This window comes from Eutrema salsugineum, unplaced genomic scaffold (genome assembly GCF_000478725.1).
Source record: "Eutrema salsugineum unplaced genomic scaffold, Eutsalg1_0 scaffold_3, whole genome shotgun sequence".
Taxonomy (NCBI): Eukaryota; Viridiplantae; Streptophyta; class Magnoliopsida; order Brassicales; family Brassicaceae; genus Eutrema; species Eutrema salsugineum.
Window position 1 is genome coordinate 9,337,658 of NW_006256756.1, and position 18,716 is coordinate 9,356,373.

Genomic DNA, 18,716 nt, shown 5'->3' on the forward strand with positions numbered 1-18,716 from the left:
GCAGCATTCAGAGCAGCTTGGACCACTTCGCATTCCGGAGAGTAACTTCTGAGATACCTGTCCGAATTGAGTGATTCCGGTTGCAGAGGACAGTGGACTCATATATCTCCAACTTTGGTGAAGGAAGCTTCGGTGCTTGGGAAGTGGAATGCTTCCTGGAGGGCTCATCTTTGAAGTGCATTTACACGATCAGAGAGAGGCGTCTAGACATGTGTCCATTCCGGAGACCGTATCGTCCTGCTCATAGCTCCGAATTGAATACTATTGGACGTTCTGGAAAGAGGACTCATATTTCTCTGATTCTCATGAAGGTCCCGAAAACTGAATCGGCCTGGAAGTGCACCGTCCTTCGCATTCTTCGGAGCTCATCGGTTTGGTCCAAAACGGCAGCGAGACAGGAGTTTCTTCCGCCGAGCTTAACGTTCTGCTCACGCGTCCGAATTGAGTGATTCCACTTGCTATGGAACCGTGATCAAATCCTTTCAAACTTTGATGAATCCCCCGACAACTGAATCGGACCGGAAGGTTCCCCGGACAGGCGATCATTCAGGAGTATCGGATTGCTCCGGAATGGATGCGAGAGAGGTCTGTCTTCCGGTGACCGTATCTTTCAGTTCAGTGCTCCAAATGCCTTTATTCAACCTCTCATGGGTTCTTGACTCAATTATCTCCAACATATCTGAAGACCCTGTAAGCTGAATCGGCCAGCAAGAGCTTCCGGTGACGCGATTTCAAAAATGTATCTGCACCCGGGATTTTTGGCCGAGAGACTTGACCGCGGTACGTGTTTTTGGCCGAGAAAGCTACCCGCGGGAAGGATTTTGGCCGAGAATCTTCGGCCATCAGTACATCATTTTGCCGAGAAACCCAAAATTGCTCCTTTTCACCATTTTTGATAAGTTCAACTCCATTTCTTCATCTGAATCACATCCTCCACTCCAAATAAACTCCAAAAGCACCTGTTTAACACTCCAAAACATGCAAAACTCTCTTGGACCAAATGCAATCTCCTAAGTCCTAAAACAATGCCTAAAGACCTAAAATGCATGTAAATGAGACATGATTTGGACTAGAATATGTACATTAAATTATGCAATTTATGAATATATCAGAAGGCCTTCAATCGGGGGTGAAGTTCTGACGGTTTGACTCTGAGCTAAAAATCTGGTATTCTATCCATTTTGTTAAGCTTTTCCCTAAGTTTCCTGAAAAAAGTCTTGGAACTACAAATACTAGAAAAATGTAATAAAAGTACTTGAAAGCAATTAAAAACATAGAAAAAGTATTTCAAAATGATCCATAAAAGTGGTCAAAATACGGTGTTATTAGCAAACAGGGAAGCTCTGATCCACGACATATAAAAGGGCTTCACCTACCTCATCGTCAAATCTGATGCTCGAGAGCTCATCCGAGCAATAACCTCACAGAAGCAAATCAAAGAGATCATTGGAATCCTCTTCGATGTGAACGCTCTCGCAAATCTATTTTCCTCCATTTCCTTTGTTTTTGTTTGTAGATCTGAGAATTAGAGAGCTGACTCTCTAGCCAAAATCGCTCTATCATAGCTTAGTTATGATCGCCTTTAATGTATGACCGGTTTTAATTTAATGAAATAGACGTTCAAAAAAAAAGATAGAAAGTTTGTGAAATTAATGAATTTTAGTATGTTTTTGCATAGCCCATAAATATATGACCGGAACCAAATACCTCAAGGCTCAAAAAGGCTTACGCACAAGGGGGGGGGGGGGGGGGACCGGGGTGATATGTTAGTGAAGGTGGAAGCTGATAACACCGGATTTTGACCATTTTTATGGGTCATTTTAATATCTTTTACAGGTGTTTTTTACTCCATTTTCAAAGGTTTTCAAAGGATTTCTATGTTTCCGGGTTTTAAAAGACTTTTCAGGTAATTTGGGATAAAGAGGCACAAAATGGAACAAAAAGACTCTTTTGGATAAATCCAGACCGTCAGAACTCTCATGGAGAGACGAAGACCTTCTCACCGTCTGATCACCCTCAAAATTGGACAGCTTATAGAAGAATCAACCAGCTTTCAATTGCACTTGGTTTGGAGACATTCCAACGGTTGGATCTCAAGATATTTCATTAGCCCCGGAGCCACTCGAAGTCGGCCAGCAGCTCACGCGACCGCGGCCAACAAGCTAATTGCCGCGGTCAGAAGCTTCCTGACTGCGGCAATCAACCTCCGACTTAAAGCCCACTTATCTGAAGCCCAAAGTCATTCCCAGCCTCAATTCCGGAACCCTAGAGACCATGGAGTATTGGAGACTATAAATACATGTCATTTAGGTCGTTTTTAGAAAAAGCCCTTCATACTTTACAGAAACCCTTTTTCTTTAGCCGTTTTTATGAGATTTTTGTAGAAGATTGTTCAAGTCCGAGTTCTTCAATAGAGAAGCTTTCTTTATCTCTTTTATTTACTGTTTTTCATTACTTTTATTAAAACCAATGATGATGTCGAACTCAGCCATGTCTGAGTAGATCCCGAGTTGGGCTTAGGGTCCCCGAAAGGGGCTTTCATAATCGATTAGGACATCTAGGTTTATAGATCTGGGATTTCGACCTGTTCTCTGTTTATTCTTGTTCTTATTGCATGTATGCTTGATTGATCACCTAGTATCTGATCTAGATAGTTAGTGTTGCGAAAGTTTTCATTAAGTATCAGCCCTAGAATGAAACAGGCAATTTTTCCGTAGGAGTGGAAACCTACCTGCGGCGAGATCGTGAGTATTGACGAGTCTTGTGCAGCTCTTGCGTTCTCTCCCTTCCAGGGCCCAGAGTGGAAACGTACTGGACAGGGTTGCGAGAAACAGTTGGTTTATGATCACGACGGTGACGTAGTCATACCGCCATACTCTAGCTCTATAACCCATATATTGTTATCTGTCAATCACAATCTATCTACCTTAGTGTTAAAACCGATTATGATCCCTTAGAGTTCCCAAAAGCTCAGCGTTTTTAGCCATAGTTTACAATTCCATCGATTTTTACTTGCTTTCTTAGACCTGCATTTCAATTTCCTTAGTTCGTTATTTACTTGCTTTATTTACCTTTCATGTGATATTTTACTAGCCTTATTTTCGTTTAGTTCGATATTTTACTTATTCCATTTGCATTTCATTCGATTTTCTTTACTTGCTTTTTAGGATAGATTTATTTGCTTTCTTTTGTTTTAGTTTAATTCGCAAGAAAAACAACCAACCTTTAAAACCAATTTAGTCTAGACATAAAGTTAAAAACCGTAGAAGAATACCAGGCACAAAAATCTCTGTGGATTCGATCTCTAAATACTACAACTGATTAGCTGTGCACTTGCGGCTTTCATTTGTTTTGTTAAGGGTAAAACTTGTTCCCTCACGTAGTTGACACGAGCACGCATCAAGTTTTTTTGGCGCCGTTGCCGGGGATTTGTTTCGCTGCCTTTTGCTATTTTTCTTGTTTTAACTTCTGTTCTAGACACCTGATCTCTAGTTCTTTTTTAAAAGTTTTTCTGAACTATCTTTCCCTTCTTTTGTCTTTCTCTGAATTGCATGAATACCAGGCGTAGACCTGCAGGAGACATTCCAATTCTAGACGAGATAGACAGACACGAAAGAGAACTTCGAAGACTTAGACGAACGCAAGGAATAGCCAACGACGACCAGCCTGGGGATCCTATTAATCGAAATTTAAATATGGACCAAGACGGGTCCGAACATGGAGAAAACGAAGAGAATGATCACATAGAAGGTGATCATGCTCGACAAGATGGAGAGGAGGATGAGGTTCTTCCAAGAAACCACCAGAACCGAGAGAGAGAAGGACGTGAAGACCTTGATCCACCTATCAATGTAGCCGATGGTGACCACCCAGCAATGCAGCCGAATGAACGCGTTCACCGCCCCATTCCGCCAGCAAATCAACACCGAAGACAAGCCAGGAACCATCGCATAGCTGATTTTGATGCATCTACTCAAAATTTTCAGAATCGATCTGTGATTCAAGTACCATTTCCAAACCGGAATGAGTTTGAAGTCAAGCCTCAAATCATCTCATTAGTGAAGCAAAACCAGTTCCATGGAGTTCCTTCTGAGCACCCAATGGACCATATCGAGCTTTTTGAAGAAATTTGCAGCATGATGAGAACAAACCAAGTTCCACCTGACTATTTAAAGTGTAAGTTGTTCCCTTTTTCATTAGCAGATAAAGCTTACCGTTGGTTGAAGTCTTTGCCTGCAGGATCGATTACTAATTGGGAAGAATGTAGAACTGCTTTCCTGAACCACTTCTACACTAAGTCAAGGTCGAACAATGTGAGAACGAAGATCTCAACCTTTCAACAAGGGCCAACTGAATCTTTCTATGAAGCTTGGGAACGTTTTAAGGAGTATGAACGTGATTGCCCTCATCATGGATCTCATGGATCAAGCCTGCTGAGCACATTTTACCGAGGTTTGCTACCAAAATACAAACTTTCACTTGATACAGCTAGCAATGGAGATTTTGGGCAAAAGACGATAACCCAAGGAAGAGCTCTCATCGAAAATTTGGCTCAAGCCAATAGCAATGACTGTCCTGAATACGATCGATCGATGAAGCAAGCCGGAACAGACAACAAGGAGATAACCGAGTTGAAGAACATGGTGAGCCAGCTTCTGAAGAGCAACAATCGCCCGATCCATGCCTGTGAAACCAACGATGGCGCAGAAGAGGAAGGACCTAGTGGTATCGATCACATTAATCAAGCATTTCAAGAAGAAGATGTGAACTACGTAGGAGCACTGGTGCCATACCAAAATCGCTCCAACAACAACTTCAACAACAACTTACGGAATGCAAATTACAACAATTTCTCTTACCGCAATCCAAATGTGGAGAACCCTCAAGATCAGTACTACCCACCTCAGCAAAAATCATTCCAAAACAAGTTTCAAGGTGGAAACTTTGGAGGAATAGTACCATATCAACCGCGACAGCCATATAACTACCAAGGTACGGGTTTTAACAATCAATTTGTACAACAGCAGGGAGTCACGACGAACCAGCTAGCTTCACAAATCGGTAGACTTGAACAGTCAATCCAACAGCTCGTTATGACGAACGAAAAAAGCATCTAAAGACGTGAACGTGAAAGTGGACTGCATGTACAATGATCTGAATGGTAAGTTTGAATCTTTATCTTCGCACGTAAAAAAGTTAGATGTGCAAGTCGCCCAAACAGCCGACTCTATGAAGAGGCAAAGTGGAGTTCTTCCAGGAAGAGTTGAAGATAACCCTAAGAAGTTTTGCAACGCCATAACCACATTGCCCGAAGAAGAGTCCGGAACCGATGGAAAGAAAGAAAAAACCCCAATCTTTGTACCACTGTACAAGGATATCGATCCCAAGCAGCCACCGTTTAAGGTACCCGAACGATCACCGTTTCAAAGGCTTTCCAAAGCCGATGATCCGGGACGTTTTGTTTTCCAGTGTTTCATTTCAGGAATCAAGTTTACAGACTGCTTGTGCGATTCCGGAGCCAATGTCAACATCATGTCTAAGACATTTGCCAAAAAATTGGGCATAAAAACCTTAAGGACATCGACGGTTAAGGTTATCTTTGGAGATTCATCTCAAAAAGATACTGAAGGGGCGTTTTATGATCTACAAGTTCTAGTGGGAGATAAGATCGTTCCAGCAGATTTCCAAGTCCTGGAGATGGATAAAGACAAGGAGAGGCCACTTATTTTCGGGAGACCATTCCTAGCTACAGTAGGAGCAATAATCAATCACGCAAACCGGCATGCTGTTTTCCTCAATGTGGACAGAAAAAGGTACTATCCTACTATCTTAGATGAATTTCCAAGCAAAGAAAACAGGCCAAAAGAGAAAGAAAAGGAGAAGCCGAAAGCTTTTGCAAAGATCAAGATCATCATTCCACCGGATGCAACAGAAACTAGTGAGGACCAAATCCAGGAGTTGATCGAAAACACGAAAAGGGTTCTGAACAACATTAAAGTGCGAAAGAAGATTAAAGGTAAGAAGACTTCTCTTCAAGGAGAAGAAGTAAGACCTCCACCAACCGGAAGTGATAAAGGCACATCAAGTGGAGTGTCATTCAAATCAGCCTGATTCCTCATGCTTACGTCGAGCTAAACGACTTAAAACAAAAGCGCTTAATGGGAGGCAACCCATTTAGGTACTCTTTCTTTTAGTTTTCTTTTCCTTTTTAGAATTTATGCTTTCTTTTTTCTTTTTAAGTTTTAGGTATTTTATAAAACAAAAACACAAAAAAATCAGAAAATTAGAAAAACCAAGGAGAAAAAGGTAGGTCTTTAGCTGCTCGGCCCGGCAAAGACGAGAAGATTGGACAATAGGCCGCAGGAGGAAGACCCGCGGTCGCAACTGACGGAACCGCGGCCAAATGTGCATCGACCGCGGCACCGTGAATGTGACCGCGGCCGAGCCCTCAGCCACCGCGGTCGCGCGTCTCCTGACCGCGGCCGTTGGTCGTTGAGGAGACGCCGCGGATTCCTGCCGTTTTTCGGTATTTCCCGGTTTTGCCTGGTGATTTCCTGGTGTTGCCTGGTGTTGCCTGGTGATTCCCGAAATGTTCCCGGTAAAACCCGAAAAGATCCTCCGTAAGTTTTAAACTTTCCTAATGTGCAAACAAGAAAAGGTAAGTTCCCGTAAACTTAAAAAATTTCCAGAAATTTTTCGTTTTTGCTTAAAAACGCTTTTTAAAGAAAAGAAACAAACTTTTTGGATCAAAACTCTTTCTTCTCTTCTCTTCCAAAAGACTTAGAGATTTAGGAGAAAGAACACATTTTTCAATTCTTAAGTTTTTTAAGAGATTTTTGGCTCAAACCTCACTCTTTTCAAAGCTGATTTCAATTCTGCCATCAATTCTCTCTTTCCAGCAAGGTATGAACCTCAAACTCACCATTCTTACTCGATTTTGAATTTAGGGTTTTCTTTAAAAACCCAAATCTTGGTCTATTGATGGTGGAAATAGCTTAAGAATGATAGATTATCCATTTAGGTTATCTAAAAATCGATTTTAGCACCTAGCTTAAGAGAAATTGAGATTTTTGAAATTTGGATTCAACATGCTTAATAAAAATCGAATTTGGAACAGCAAAATTGATGAATTTGATTTGGTCTTGTGTGATTAGTGATTAGTATTGGGTAATCTTTAGAATTCACATGGAAATTGCTCATAAAAACCGAGTTTTAGAAGATTTCTATGTTGAGAACATCAAAAATCCGAATTTAGTCATGAACTAATTGATTTCTCTGATTTAATATCAATTTTGTTTGTTCATAGTTTTAATTAATCTCTTTATACTAGTATTAGTATAACATATCTTAATGTGTTAAAATTAGCATCCAAATTCACTCTTTTTCCAAGAATCATTTCATTTTGCAGAAAATGGACGAAACCAGATCCCGAAGGAGCCGTCGAACTGGTGGCAGCTCCGATGACATTCCCGATGATGCTACTCTAGGAGAGTACATGCTGAACCAAGCCAGACCGAGAAGAAGAAGCTATGTGATGAGATTGCTCCAGCACTCGAGGGAAACACGAGCACCTCCCGAGCCACCACAGATTCGATACATTGGGAGGGAGACAAACCCGAGAGTGGACTATGCAAGGCGTTTCAAGAAGCTGAACATCAAACCCACGCCTTGCATTGATTATCATACACTCGAGATGCTTGGAATCAGAGAGGATGTGATCTGGTACATCGATGCACTTAAGCTGAGACCCTACTTGGAGCTGAACCTTCCGACTTATCCTGAGCTAGTCCGTGAGCTTTTAGCGACCGTTACACTCCACCACACAAAGAGGAGGAACCCCAGAGCATCAGATGGCATCTTGTCATTCTCTATCCGCGGACAGCCTTATTCTCTCACCATTTCCGAGGTTTGTGAAGCTCTTAAGCTTCCATACACTGATGGCATTTACCTTGAAGATGAACCTGATCTTAACCTGTGGAGAGAGATGGGTCATGGAGCCTATGATAGTGGCAGATCTAAGTCAGCCCTTCTTAGCCACCCAGCAGTGAGAGTTGTGCACAAACTCTTAGCACACACGATCTTCTCTAGAGCCAACATGGGAGGTGTTTTGAAGACTGAGCTCATTACACTTCAGATCCCATTTATGGACGACCCACAACTTGCCTGCTTTGCCTGGATCATAGCGCAGAATATGGTAAAGGAGAAGCATGATTTACATTTGCGAGGACGCTACTCCAGGGTGTACTATTACAGCGATACTACAGGCTGTAGGATTCGATTTCTCATCTGATGATCCACTTCCCGATGTCTGGTATGATCTACTTTATCTCTCTCGCGATCACACTATCTCTCGTGCCGCTTTCGATCCAGACAGGTTTGGTTACAAGTATTGCACTGGCACTGAGGAGCACCGAGTCCGCTTACCTTCAGCATATATCCCAAGATTGAGCAATGGAGGACGCCCTCGATGGACTCCGGAATCCGATGATTTTCTGCCATCCGTACCTCGTCTACCATTCACCATTGGCCAGTACATAGTGGCCAAGGCGAGGCGTGATGCAGCTGCGGCCCGTGCTCATTTTCAGCCATCTATTCCGACCGGCCACACCTCATCATCTACATCATCACACACTCATTCCGATCTGGAGCGCAGAGTTGAGAGACATGGATGACGCTTTGAGCGCGTTGTCACCTTCTTACAGGAGCAGCACCAATTCGCAGACGACACTTCGGAGGATGAGTGATTGATCAGCACTTCACTACCATAACGGTTCTATCATCATTTTCTTTTCTTTTATCTTATTTTATTTCGCTTTTATTCACCATCTTCTCACCAACTTTTTCATACTGGGGACAGTGTGATTAAAGTCTGGGGGAGGATGTCTATCCGTACTAATCATTTTCTTGCTTTTGCTTTTAAATTTCAAGTATTTATTTTTAATTTTAATATGTTACCTATTCGACATTAAGTATTTTTCAGGAATGTTTGACGCAAAACTATGATGATTTAGACCTGCACGCTTCTACACTATGCATGATAGCTCATTTGTGGTTAGCACTTGACTAGGCGGTAGCTAGAGTACTTGCACTACGAACTCCCACCAGAGGACTTCTATTCATAGAGATTCTTTCTGACAGGATATACTAGCTCATTTTATTTGGACTTAATATTGATATCTAATCTTTTCATCATTGATTTTAGGCAGGCATCGACATACACATCTAGGACGTCTTTTACCATCACTTTTACCACTATTTGTCGTCCTAGATGACCAGTTTATCTTTATCTGGTACCATACCCTAAACCCGAAACCCTTATTTTCAATCCTCATACATTCTCTCTTTAGTTTATATCAGCAGATATGTGCAAAAACGTCGGAGAGAAGAGGAGCGACGCAGTTTTCAGTCACTCACAAAGAAGACTGAATGAAATTGGGAAGGAAGAGTATCAGAAACATCATGAAGCTTTACAAGACAGATATTGACTGGTAATTTCGTGCTCTCTAAGACTCTATATCTAAAGGTGTTCCCTTTCTTTACAAAAAAAAAAAAAAAAAACGTGAAAAGAGAAAGGGAAACAAAAAGCCTAATGAGTCTTAGACTGTCGAAATTTGTGGAGCAATGAGCAACCACTATTCGTTTAAGGAGCTATTGTTTTGAAAGATTTATAAAAATCTAAGTCTGGGGGAGTTTGGAGAGAACCTGAGGAAGAAGACCAGGAATCTATGTCAAGAAGAAAGTGACTGAAAACTGTGGATACCAACAGCTTCACTCTCTCTTGCGGTTTTGCATAATGTCCTGCATCCTCCAGATCTTCAGGTAACCCTTAAACACTTTAAGCCATACCCCCAAAATAATCCTTCTTTACACCTGGCCTAGATTGCCTTGCCTAGATTTTCTTTGATGAGAACCACCGAGATTTTTAATGAATGTTAAGAGCTAGTTGACTGGAAGTTAGATCTTAGTGCATAGATTTCTGCATGACGGATTAACGGACTAGTTATGCCTGTATTGCTAGTGAGAATTTTCTAGGCTATTCCCGATTGATGCATACTGATTGATATTGGTCTAGAAGTTTGGTCTCTGAGATTTGTTTAGTTCCTGCGTTTTCAAACCTCTCGCCGAGATTTAGCCTTCGTTTTGTTTGAGGACAAACAAAAGACTAAGTCTGGGGGAGTTGATAACACCGGATTTTGACCATTTTTATGGATCATTTTAATATCTTTTACAGGTGTTTTTTACTCCATTTTCAAAGGTTTTCAAAGGATTTCTATGTTTCCGGATTTTAAAAGACTTTTCAGGTAATTTGGGATAAAGAGGCACAAAATGGAACAAAAAGACTCTTTTGGATAAATGCAGACCGTCAGAACTTTAATGGAGGGACGAAGACCTTCTCACCGTCTGATCACCCTCAAAATTGGACATCTTATAGAAGAATCAACCAGCTTTCAATTGCACTTGGTTTGGAGACATTCCAACGGTTGGATCTCAAGATATTTCATTAGCCCCGGAGCCACTCGAAATCGGCCAGCAGCTCACGCGACCACGGCCAACAAGCTAATTGCCGCGGTCAGAAGCTTCCCGACCGCGGCCAACAAGCCAATTGCCGCGGTCACAACACTCCCGACCGCGGCAATCAACCTCCAACTTAAAGCCCACTTATCTGAAGCCCAAAGTCATTCCCAGCCTCAATTCCGGAACCCTAGAGACCATGGAGTATTGGAGACTATAAATACATGTCATTTAGGTCGTTTTTAGAAAAAACCCTTCATACTTTACAGAAACCCTTTTTCTTTAGCCGTTTTATGAGATTTTTGTAGAAGATTGTTCAAGTCCGAGTTCTTCAATAGAGAAGCTTTCTTTATCTCTATTCTTTACTGTTTTTCATTACTTTTATTAAAACCAATGATGATTTCGAACTCAGCCATGTCTGAGTAGATCTCGAGTTGGGCTTAGGGTTCCCGAAAGGGGCTCTCATAATCGATTAAAAAATCTAGGTTTATAGATCTGGGATTTTGACCTGTTCTCTGTTTATTCTTGTTCTTATTGCATATATGCTTGATTGATCACCTAGTATCTGATCTAGATAGTTAGTGTTGCGAAAGTTTTCATTAAGTATCAGCCCTAGAATGAAACAGGCGATTTTTCCGTAGGAGTGGAAACCTACCTGCGGCGAGATCGTGAGTATTGACGAGTCTTGTGCAGCTCTTGCGTTCTCTCCCTTCCAGGGCCAGAGTGGAAACGTACTGGTCAGGGTTGCGAGAAACAGTTGGTTATGATCACGACGGTGACGTAGTCATACCGCCGTACTCTAGCTCTAGAACCCATATATTGTTATCTGTCAATCCCAATCTATCTACCTTAGTGTTAAAACCGATTATGATCCCTTAGAGTTCCCAAAAGCTCAGCGTTTTTAGCCATAGTTTACAATTCCATCGATTTTTACTTGCTTTCTTAGACCTGCATTTCAATTTCCTTAGTTCGTTATTTACTTGCTTTATTTACCTTTCATGCGATATTTTACTAGCCTTATTTTCGTTTAGTTCGATATTTTACTTATTCCATTTGCATTTCATTCGATTTTCTTTACTTGTTTTTTAGGATAGATTTATTTGCTTTCTTTTGGTTTAGTTTAATTCGCAAGAAAAACAACCAACCTTTAAAACCAATTTAGTCTAGACATAAAGTTTAAAACCGTAGAAGAATACCAGGCACACAAATCTCTATGGATTCGATCCCTAAATACTACAACTGATTAGCTGTGCACTTGCGGCTTTCATTTGTTTTGTTAAGGGTAAAACTTGTTCTCTTACGTAGTTGACACGAGCACGCATCAGAAGCTTGGCCTCGATGTTAAATGAACCAAGACAAACAATGGTGAGATTTGACTTTCATGGAGAAATCCACACACTAGAAAGACCAGGCTTGTTTGATTCTTCAGGAAGCAAAAATCCGTGCACAATACTTTAGAGAAATCAACAAGAGATATAACTGAATCAAAAGGCTTAAAGCTTTGAAACAAAACTAAAGTTAATTTGACAAAAGATGCATGAGAAATAATGAAGGGGACATATAGCTTATAAAGAGTTCACTCAACGGTCACAAAACAGAAAAAAGGAATCAAAGATTTGCATTTAATAGGTAAATGAGCCATTGGACATTTCAATATCTAAGTGTGGCTCATGAATGTTGGACTACAAATTTTAGTATGTAGAAGTTGCCTATTGTGAACAAGTGTAAAATCTTGAAGTTCTATATGGTTTTTAGGACAGCTCAAAATAAGGGTTTCAAGCAACCTCTGAATGATATCGATATAAAAGGAAATCTTCCTCGATTAAAAGTCTTCTTGTAGGTTGTTTGTAGATGAATCTTGAAGTTGGAGAGATATGTAATCAGAACTTAAGTTGGGACATGATTTGAGCTTGCAAGACGATCTAGATGGGGTGTTAAGGACCACATAAGAATCGGCTCGAACAAATGGAATTCCACTCATCCTATTAGCTTTGGGGGACAAAGGAAAGGTGAAACGTGTTGGTTTGAGCTGAAATGATGCTGGTCAATTTTGAGATGTTATCTTGGCTTCAGCTCAACCCGGAAGGGAAGTAATGGACCATATGTGAATTGGCTCGAGTAAAAGTGGTTCTGTTTCAAGAGGTTATTTGGATCAACTCCAAACTGGAAATGCTGGTTCGAGTGGATTCTTCTGTAGTAATATAGCCATTTTATATATCTTAGATTGCACATATTTAGTATCTCTTAATTAGGATGTATATTCTCTTTCCTTAATATCGTTTGTACTCTCTGTATATATTCAGAGGTTACTCATTCAATAAGACACACGATTCCATAATCATAATATGGTATCAAAGCAAGTGATCTAGGTCTCCAGACCAATTTTTTTTCCGCTACCTTTCTTCTCTTTGCTTCTTCTTCTTCTTCTTAGATCTAATTCTTCTTCTCACTTCTCTGCATTTTTTTCCAATCATGGCTGATGCCACTGCTGAACGCACGGTTGTCTTTAATGCACAAGACCCACATAGCACTCTGCTCTCCGTCAACATGTCATGCGTCACAAAACTCACCAACCTGAACTACCTCATGTGGAGTAGACAGGTTCGTGCCTTGCTTGAAGGACATGAACTACATCATTTTATTGACGCAACAAATGATACTCTGTCTCCTACTGTCCTCGTTAATGGTGTTTCCTCACCAAATCCTGCTTACGTTCCTTGGAGACGTCAAGATCGGCTTCTCGACAGCTCTCTTATTGGCGCAATATCGTTACCGGTTCAAACGGTGGTCTCAAGTGCAACCACAGCAAAAAAAAGTTTGGGATATCCTTGCCAGTATTTTCGGGAATGCAAGTCGTGGGTATCTCAGGCAAGTCATATATTAGATTGATTCATGTACCAAGGGAACAAAGACGATCAGCGAATACCTCCGCTAGATCAAGTCCAAAGCCGATGAATTAGCTCTTCTTGGCAAACCATATGATGAGGAGGAACTCACAGACAAGATCCTTACCGGTCTAAGCGAATATTACAAGCCTGAGATCGATGCCATCTATGGTCATGATAAGTCAGTATCATTCACCGAGCTTTACGAACGACTCCTTAATCGTGAATCGATGATTCTGTGCAAAGAATCATTCCGCCATTCCCATTGTTGCTCACACCACAGACACCAAACCGCGACAACAATGGATAAACAATAAAAAAACAATCAACCACGTAACAACAATCAACAGCAAGGTCAACATCTTTTTTTCGTCCGTACTTGAGTCGCTGTCAAGCTTGTGGAACACAGACACATAGTGCCAAATACTGCCCTGAGTTCCGAATTGTTTGTGGATCTGGTGCATCTCCTTCTCAACCATCTCAGATGCGAAATCCACAACAATGGAGTGTCTCTCCATCTCCGCAATCATGGCAGCCACGCGCCAACCCAGCCATGATGTCTGACTCCTCAACATGGTTTGTTGACTCGGGAGCATCTCACCATATAACATCTGATTTAGCTAATCTCTCCATGCATAACCCATACGATGGTGGTGATGGTGTTCTGCTTGGTAATGGTTCTGGTTTGTAGATCTCACACTCTGGTTCTTTATCCTTACCCTCTTATACTTGTCCATTCTTTCTCAATAATGTTTAATGTGTTCCAGCTATTGAAAAGAATTTAATCTCTGTTTTCAACTATGTACTGATAATAGGGTTGCTGATACCTTTATTCCAACGTATGAGATTTGCAAACGGCAGCTCTTTGTCTCGAGGGGAAACCTAAAGATGGGATGCATGAGTGGCTGAAATCAATATCAGCAAAATCTCCTTCTTTTGCTTATGCCTCAGCCGTGAAAAAAAGCTTAACTGATTGGCATTCATGCTTGGGGCATCCTGCTTTTCAAATCCTTCAAAAAGTTGTTTCTCAATTTCAGTTACCTGTTGCTTCAAACGCTTTAATGGCTCAGCCTTGCAATGATTGCTCGATTAATAAAATGCATAAGTTACGTTTTCAACATCCTTCTTTACAATCTCATCACCCTCTTGATATTATTTTTTCTGATGTTTGGACATCACCGGTTCATTCAGTTGATGGTTTCAAATATTATGTTATTTTTGTAGATCATTATACCAGATACACTTGGTTGTATCCATTAAAATTAAAATCTCACGTATATGAGATATTTACCCGGTTCAACAGCATTGGTTGAAAACAGATTTCAATCCAAGCTTAGAACTTTATATATGGATAATGGGGGTGAATACATTGGTTTACAAAATTTTATTTCTTTGCATGACATTCCACATATGACAAGCCCGCCGCATACGCTAGAACATAATGGCATCGCATAACGTCGTTATCGACATATTGTAGATACGGGGCTTGCCCTACTTTCTCATGCGTTCATGCCAAGGTCTTATTGGACCTATGCGTTTGCAACGGCTGTTTATTTGATTAATAGAATGCCATCTCAAGTTATTGAATATCAAAATCCATTTCAACGTCGTCATGGACATAGTCCAAATTTTTATAAATGAAAAATATTTGGCTGTTTGTGTTTTCTGTGGTTTCATCCTTATGCATCAAATAAATTAGATGTGAGATCAACACCTTGTGTTTTTCTTGGATATTCGCCTTCACAAAGTGCCTATTTTTGTTTGGATTGTGCTACATCTAGAATTTATACATCGAGATATGTTGTGTTTCATGAGTCAGTTTTTCCGTTTTCTATTCTATCAAATTTAGAAACACAATTATCGTCTGAATCTGACATTGCTTCACATCCCATAGTCTCAGTTGTTCCTACTTTTCTTTCACCTACAGGTTTTGGACAACCACCACCAGTTCGAGTGACAGCGGAAGTAGTTCCGGATACAAGTTCAACTACTACTCTTCCTTCGAATAGTGCTCCTCAGCTCCTGCCTCATTCATCTCAGTCTCAAGTCACTACATCAGTAGCTCCACCAGCGACTACAGAAACACCATCAGAAACTCAAACCACAACAACTCTGTCGGCTCCTAACCCACCACAACAACTCTGTCGGCTCCTAACCCACCATTCGCAATGAGTGAAGAATATAATGCTCAAATAGGACACAGAACGTGGGATCTTGAGAACTTGCCTAATGATTCTCATTTTAATGTTGTAGGTTGCAAATGGATATTTATGATCAAACGGCATCCGGATGGAACGATTGCACGATACAAAGCTCGTCTAGTCGCAAGAGGATTTACACAAAGACCAGGGGTTGACTATCATGATACGAGTCCTGTCATAAAACCTGCCACAATATGGACGGTTCTCAGCGTATCCGTTACGAACAATTGGCTGATACGTCAACTTGACATCAACAATGCATTCCTTCAAAGAACACTTGATGATCAAGTATATATGATGCAGCCACCAGGATTCATCGACAAAGAAAATCCTCAAGCGGTGTGCCGATTGTGGAAAGCTATTTACGATTTAAAACAAGCTCCAAGAGCTTGGTACAATGAACTACGCAATTTTCTCCTGCAATCCGGATTCAAAAATTCTCTGGCAGATGCATCATTATTCATATACAACAAACAGGGAGTTTAAATTTATATGCTAGTTTACGTTGACAATTTAACTATCACTGGCAATAATGTTTCTCATACAAATCAGTTTATTACTTCTCTCTCACAGCAGTTTTCTTTAAAAGATTTAGATGATCTATCTTTCTTATTAGGGATTGAAGTTCATCGAAATGCTAATGATATTCATTTAGCTCAAACTCGTTATATTGCAGATCTGTTACATCGTACAAAGATGGAAAATTGCAAGACGGTGACGACGCCAATGTGTCTGAACTCCTCTATTATATTGACTTCAGGAACAGCTTTGGAAGATCCCACAGAATATCGTACTGTTGTAGGAAGCTTGCAATACCTTTCACTCACAAGGCCTGACATCTCGTTCCCAGTTAATAAATTGTCTCAATACATGCACAAGCCAACGACAGATCACTGAACTGCAGTCAAAAGTATTCTCCGTTACCTTGCGGGAACAATGACGAAAGGAATATTTCTTCTCACTAACAACACTCCAACACTTCATGCTTTCACCGACGCGGATTGGACTGGCAACAAAGATGATTACAAGTCAACCAGAGCGTACATAGTCTATCTCGGTTTTCATCCTATAGCATGGTCGTCGAAGAAACAAACTGGCGTTGCGAGATCCTCCACCGAAGCTGAGTACCGCTCAGTGGCATCCACAACATCTGAAGTGATTTGAGTTCAGTCTCTCTTATCCGAACTTGGAGCTACCTCACCTTCTCCTCCGGTGATATATTGTGATAACATTGGGGCAACATATCTTGCAGCCAACCCTGTCTTCCATTCGAGAATGATTCATTTGGCTCTGGATTATCATTTCGTCCGTAACTATATTCAAGCAAGCCAGCTTCGAGTCTCTTATGTTTCCTCTACTGATCAATTGGCCGATGTACTTACAAAGCCGTTATCAAGAGCACGATTTGAATCTCTCTCGATCAAAATCAGACTCTCTTCTCCCCGTCTGTCTTGAGGGGGTGTGTAGGAATATAGCTGTTGTATATATCTTAGATTGCACATATTCAGTATCTCTTAATTAGGATGTATATTTTTTTTTCCTTAATATCGTTTGTACTCTCTGTATATATTCAGAGGTTACTCATTCAATAAGACACACGATTCCATAATCATAATATATTCTTTAGAGGTGTCAAATTGGGCTCTGGCCCGCAGGTTTGACCCAAGTAGAACCGCAGCGGTGCGGGTTTGGGCTCTATAAAATTTGTCCAAATAAAAAGCGGGTTTCGCGGTCCAAACCCGCGTGGAAGTTGGGTTTTTACGGGTCGGGTGAAAGCGGATCCACGGGTTTGCGGTCCAACCCGCAGAATTTGATGTTTTCTTGTAAAGATCAAAAAGTGAAGTATTTTGTCATCTTTGATTGGTGGAGTTCGAAGTAGTAGTTTCATGGAGTGAATTGAAGCCTAATGGAGTCACACAATTCAGCTATTGGGCTTTGTGATAGCTTCATTTCAATGAGATCAAGGAATCATCAAACTGGTATGTGTTTTATATTCGATTTGATTCAGATTCTATGATTGGATTTTTGAATTTGGGAGAAAATCTGGTCGTTGTCTTCCCAGCCAAAAACTAGTTTTTTTTAGGGTTTTAATTTTAGTTTGATGTCATAAGTTTGCTTCTTTTTTTGTTGGTTTTGCTCATCGGCTATATCACGGACGTAATTTTTATTTTGTCCGCAGTGATGCAAAGGTAATTTAGAATCGCTTAAATCTTGTATTGACAATAAATAGTTTTGCTTGAGAATCATATTTGTTTGTACGCTGGACTAACAAATAAGCTTTGTTCATCTAATTTCTATTTTTTTTTTTGATTTTATATGTCAATGTCTTGTTGCTTGTATCTTGATGGTTCTCTACCTTAAATTACCAGATTTGATGTGTATCATTATTTGTAATTCATTTATTTGTTTTTCAAAACTAAGTGTCTATTCTTACGTTAAATTGATTTTTCAAATCTTATAGCATCCTAGGACTAGGAGTTTTGTATAAGAGGTTTATCGAATTCGTTTATTTGTTCATCGAATTTACTTAGACAAAAAAATTTCTTTAGTTTTGTTTTTATGCATATTGTGATTCAGTTACGAGCAAAACTTTATTCTCCTCTTGCAGATTTTCTAGTTCTATAAGTCTAAATGTCATAAAAACTTTAAGATGAAGAAGAAAGTATGAACCCGCGAGCCAGTCTGTAAACCCGTAGAGTATAAGCGGGTCGGACTTGGACACATCAATTTGGAATCGCAGCTTATGATGGCTCACCAGACCTAAAAAAATTTAAACCCGCATCAAATCGGGCAATTTGGACGCGGATTAGCCCGTTTGACATCTCTAATCTTCTTAATCTCATTTTCCTCTTTTGACTCCTTGGCTCCTTGTTCTTGAACAGCTCCGGCTCTACCTTCTTGGTCTGGTCTGGTCATGACAGATGTACAAATCAAAACCACAACCCATTCCATAAGACACATGAATTAGTCGTTCCTACATAATCATCATCATATCCTTTTTTTTTGGGCAATCAGCAGGGTTTAATTTCGAGAATAGCATAGTTTAGGACCTTTTGTTGTAAAACACGGATATTTTGGGTTAATTTCCGAAATATTTCCCTAATAACTGTTACCAAAA

General features: G+C 40.5%; 1 non-coding gene across 1 annotated transcript; it reads right to left on the bottom strand.

Annotated features, from left to right (window-relative positions):
• Positions 1-4,310: 4,310 nt before the first annotated feature.
• On the bottom strand, positions 4,311-4,417 carry LOC112085698. Its single transcript, XR_002898998.1, has one exon. It is a non-coding gene; the product is annotated as a small nucleolar RNA R71 (small nucleolar RNA).
• Between the last annotated feature and the right edge of the window lie 14,299 nt (positions 4,418-18,716).